The sequence below is a fragment of the Hemitrygon akajei genome, chromosome 8, assembly GCF_048418815.1.
Source record: "Hemitrygon akajei chromosome 8, sHemAka1.3, whole genome shotgun sequence".
Classification (NCBI taxonomy): domain Eukaryota; kingdom Metazoa; phylum Chordata; class Chondrichthyes; order Myliobatiformes; family Dasyatidae; genus Hemitrygon; species Hemitrygon akajei.
The window spans coordinates 42,535,622-42,540,853 of NC_133131.1; the positions used below are offsets into that span (position 1 = coordinate 42,535,622).

Consider the following 5,232-nt stretch of genomic DNA (forward strand, 5'->3'; position numbering starts at 1 on the left):
ATTGTACAGAAGACCTGCAGTTGCCCATGCTGCAAGTCTCCCCTCTCCACGCCACCGATGTTGTCCAAGGGAAGGCCATACAGCTTGGCGCCAGTGTCGTCGCAGAGCAATGTGTGGTTAAGTGCCTTGCTCAAGGATACAACACGCTGCCTCAGCTAGGGCTCGAACCAGTGACCTTCAGATCACTAGGCCGACACCTTAACCACTTGGTCACGCACCAAATGCCTATCAAAATGCCTTTTAAATATTATAATTAATTTTGCCTCAACCCCCTTCCTTGGTAGCCCCCTTACATATACCCACCACCCTCTGTGTGAAAAACACTTCATATCTCTTTTAAATTTCTTCCCTCTCACCTTAAACCCATGCCCCCAGGTTTCAGACTCCTCTGACCTTGGGAAAAGGTCGACCATCTACCCTATTTTTGCCCCTCATAATCTTATAAATCTTCTTAAGGTCACTCTTCAACCTCATGTGCTCCAGTGAGAACAATCGAAGCCTAACCAATCTCTCCTTATAACTCCAGGCAATGTCCTGGGTTCTTTTCTGCACTCTTTCTAGTGCTGCCACATCCTTCCTGTAGTGTGGTGGCTAGAATTGTACATAATACTCCAAGCAGGGCCTAAGCAAAGTTTTGTACAGCTGCAACATGATGTCTCGGCTCTAATATTCAGTACCTTGGCCTATGAAGACAAGCATACCAAATGCCTTCCACCTGAATTTGCTGAAGGTGCAACAAGAAGGGCCAATTAGGAACAGCACATTTTATCGATTTTATCAAGTTTTGGCAAAATTGCACATTACATGCTGGTCGGAAGTGTAAAAGGCCAGGAATCCAAGGAAGAGTGGCGAATTGCATCCAAAACCAGCTCAGTGGAAGGAAAAAAATGGACATATGAATTTGAATTGAAATTAACTTTATTACTTATATCTTTCATATATATGAGTAAAAATATTTGCGTTACGTCTCCATCTAAATGTGCAATGAATATAGAATTATATAGAATATAATATAGAATTAAACAGTCTTATGGCCTGGTGGAAGAAGCTGTCTTGGAGCCTGTTGGGCCTGGCTTTAATGCTGCGGTACTGCTTCCCGGATGGTAGCAGCTGGAACAGTTTGTGGTTGGGGTAACTTGGGTCCCCAGTGATCCTTCTGGTCCTTTTTACATACCTGTCTTTGTAAATGTCCTGAATAGTGGGAAGTTCACATCTACAGATGCACTGGGCTGTCCACACCACTCTCTGCAGAGCCCTGCGATTGAGGGAAGTACAGTTCCCATACCAGGCAGTGATGCTCGCAATTGTGCCCCTATAGAAAGTTCTTAGGATTTAGGGTGATGGGTGAAACTGGAAGGTCTCTAGCAGCGGAATTCAACAAAGATATGCACAGTCCCTTTCTTTATGTAAGATATATTAATGATTCAGACTCAAATGATGCCATCACCAAACAAGGAACAGTCGACCTGATGCATTTCATATCATAGTTGGGAATTTTACTCAGGCTTGTTCAAAGAAATTTCTGCCCAATTACCATCAGTCTGACCATGACAAAAATTTGTCTGATTGGCATTGAAGAGGAAGGCTTTAGACTGTTGGAAGATTTGAACACCCTGGACAGTTGATCAGAAATATAGCAAGTGGAAAATTTTGAGGAGGTGCTACAAAGCAAGGGAATATGTACGAACTGATGAGGACATTGGGTGTTGTGAAGCAATAAAGGGAATTTGTACATCTGCAAAATCTCAATTGTCCAGGATAATCTGCAGTTTACATACCACCAGCAGATGACTATAATCAAGCACTTCAGATACCGTACTGCATGACAGGAGCAAGAAACAGTCCATCCCGATGCATTTAATTTCATAGTGGGGGACTTCAACCTGGCGTGTTTGTAGAAATCCCTGCCCAATTACCAGCAGCAAATACCCTGTAGCACCTGTCCCAACACACTGGACCACTGTTATACTATGATGAGGAATGCAGGAATGCCTTCTATTTCATGGCCAGACCATATTTTGGGAAATCTGCTCATTTGGCTGTCCTTCTACTATCTGCGTACAGGCAGAGGCTGAACAGCAAGGCTCCAGAGGTAAGGGCAACAGAGAGGTGGTTGTGAGAGTCAGAGGAGTGGCAATGGGATTGCTTCAAGTTGGTGGATTGTGCTGTGTTCAAGGCCTCTCTTCTGGATCTGAAAGAATACACCATGGTTGTCACGGATTTTATATAAACAGTTGTAGACGAGTGTATTCTCAAAAAGTCATTCAGCATCTTTCTCAACCAGAAGTCCTGGATGAACTTTGAGGTCGACAGTCTGCTGAGGGCCAGATCAGAGGCATTCAAGTCTGGTGACCAAGAACATTACAAGAAGTCCAGGTCCCATCTCACAGGCAAAGTGGCAATTCCAGACTAAACATGAAACAATGACAGATGCTCGACAGTTGTGTCAGGATTTGAATGCTACAAAGTTAAAACTCGCGACATGGGTGACAACAGGGCTTCGCTTACAGATGAGCTCAATACCTTCGGTGTTCACCAAACCATCATGATCTCCCACAGCCCCTGACGATCGTGTGATTTCAGTCTCTGAAGCGGATGTGCGAGCAGTCTTAAGGAGGGTGAACCCATGGAAAGCATCCAGCCCAGACGGGGTACCTGGCCACATACTGAAGACCTGTGCTAATCAACTGGCTGGAGTGTTCACTCAAATCTTTAACCTCTTGCTTTGGCAGTCAGAGGTACCCATATGTTTCAAGCAGGCTTCATTTATGACAGTGCCTAAGAAGAACATGGTAACCTGCCTCAATGACTATTGTCCATTAGCAATTAAATCCAAAGTGATGATGTGTTTTGAGAGGTTGATGATGAGACCTATCTCCTGCCTGGGAAGCTATTTGGATCTGCTCCAGTTTGCCCACCAGTACAACAGGTCCCCAGCAGCTGCCATTTCATTGGCTCCTCACTCAACCCTGGAACGTTTGGACAGCAAAGATGCACACATCAGGATGCTCTTTATCATCTACAGCTCAGCATTCAATACTCTCATCTCCTCGAAACTAATCAATAAGCTTCAAGACCTTGGCCTCAATACCCCCTTGTGCAGCTGGATCCTCGATTTCCTCAATTGCAGACCCCAGTCAGCTCAGATTGGCAACAACAGTTCCTCCATGATCTCTAGCAGCACAGGCACACCACAAGGCTGTGTGTTTAACCCCCACTTATGACTGTGTAGTTAAGCACAGCTGAAGTGTCATATTTAAGTTTGCTAATGACACCATTTCATTGGCCGAATCAAAGGTGGTGATGAATCAGCATATAGCAGGGAGATTGAAAATCTGGCTGAGTGGTGCCACAACAACAACCTCTTATTCAATGTCAGCAAGACCAAGGAGATAGTTATTGACTTTAGGAGGAGGAAACCAGAGATCCATGAGCCAGTGCTCTTCGGTGGATCAGAGGTGGAGAGGGTCAACAACTTTAAATTCCTCAGTGTTATTGTTTCAGGGAACCTGTCCTGGGCCCACCACGTAAGTGCAATTATGAAGAAGGCATCACAGCGCCTCTACTTCCTTAGAAGTTTGCTAAGATTCAGCATGACATCTAAAACTTTGACAAACTTCTATAGATATGTGGTGGAGAGTTTATTGACTAGCTGTATCACATCCTGGTATGGAAACTCCAACGCCCTTGAGTGGAAAATCTTACAAAATCTAGTGGATACCGCTGAGTCTATCACAGGTAAAGCCCTCCCCACCACTGAGCACATCGACACGAAGAATTAGCATCCATCATCAGGGATCCCACCACACAGGTCAAGCTCTCTTCTCGCTACTGCCATCAAGAAGAAGGCACAGGAACCTCAGGACTCATACCGCCATTATTACCCATCAACCATGAGGCTCTTGAACTTAAGGGGATAACTTCACTCATCTTCACTTGTCCCACCAGTGAATTGTTCCCAGTGCACTCGCTTTGAATGACCCTTCATCTCATGTTCTCGATATTTAGTGTTGTTATTATTATCATTACTTTATTTTTGTATGAGCTGTTTGTTGTCTTATGCAAACTGGTTGTATGCCCACAGGAAAATGAATCTCAGGGTTGTATACGGTGACAGATATGTACTTTGATAATAAATTTACTTTGAAGTTTGAACTTTGAAGGTCAATAAATTGGTTAAAGCAGCACACGTGTTAATGTCCTTTATAGGACCAGGCCACATCTACTGTATGACATATAGTTCCGGTCAGCACATTGCAAGAAGAGATCGAGGAGGGTCCAGAGGTGGTTTACAAAATTTGTCTGTGAGTAAATATTAGAATAGAGGCTGAAATAAGACTTGAGGTATCTAGACAAAATAAACAGGAAGCAACAATTTTCCCTTAGCAGAGGGATCAACAACTAGGGGCTTTGATATAATATATTCAGGGGTTACCTTACCCCTCAATCCCTTGGCCCCATGAGATTGCCCATATTCAACCTCCCCTCCTCTCCTAACTGCTGGAATATTTTATGCTTATCTTTTGTAGAACTCATTCTCCATTTGCCAGATCTCCAGCCTGGTATCCATGCCAGAAGTAGTTTCAATCAAAGTCACAGATGACATCCCATGAGATTGCGTGGAAGGGAATCTCTCCCCAGATCCTCCTCGATTTGCCTGTGGTTTAATTGTGAATGAGAAGCAGGCTAGCTTGTATCTCAGCTCCGAATGTTTCCCCTCATTCTGTTCTCTGCCTGATGTTTAAGGTTTGATTTCAACATCCCCTGAGGTGAGAATGACGGGTTAACCTACCCTGGGGACACCTCCAGTGATGTTCCTCATTGACTTCTACCCCTGCATCACCCACTGTCCCCCCCCCCCAAGAACCTGCCAATCACCCAATCATCCTCCCTTCTTGCCCATTGTCCAACCTACCCCTCCACCTACTGATTGCTGAACTGTTCTACCTCCCACCATTTGCCTGCCCTACCCATCTATTGATCACTCAACGAACCACTCACCTGACAATTACCTGATCAGCCACCTATCCTCCCACCCACTGATCACCCAACCGTCCTGTCTAACTGATGATTACCCAAGAATTCCCAGACACGAATCCCCTTACCTGACCAGTATTGCTCCCCTGCCCAGCCATCACCAATTCCTGACAGGTAACCCTGCCCACCACCCACCTGGCCCTGCCTTTAGCCAGACTCTCTCCTTCCCATGCTTCGATGCACAAGAAGGCCTAC

The 5,232-nt window shown here is 45.0% G+C and overlaps 1 protein-coding gene across 4 annotated transcripts in view; it reads left to right on the top strand.

Annotated features, from left to right (window-relative positions):
- The window catches only part of clip2 (CAP-GLY domain containing linker protein 2), a 166,467-nt gene that overhangs the window by 16,153 nt on the left and 145,082 nt on the right, over positions 1–5,232 (top strand). The window lies entirely within an intron of this gene.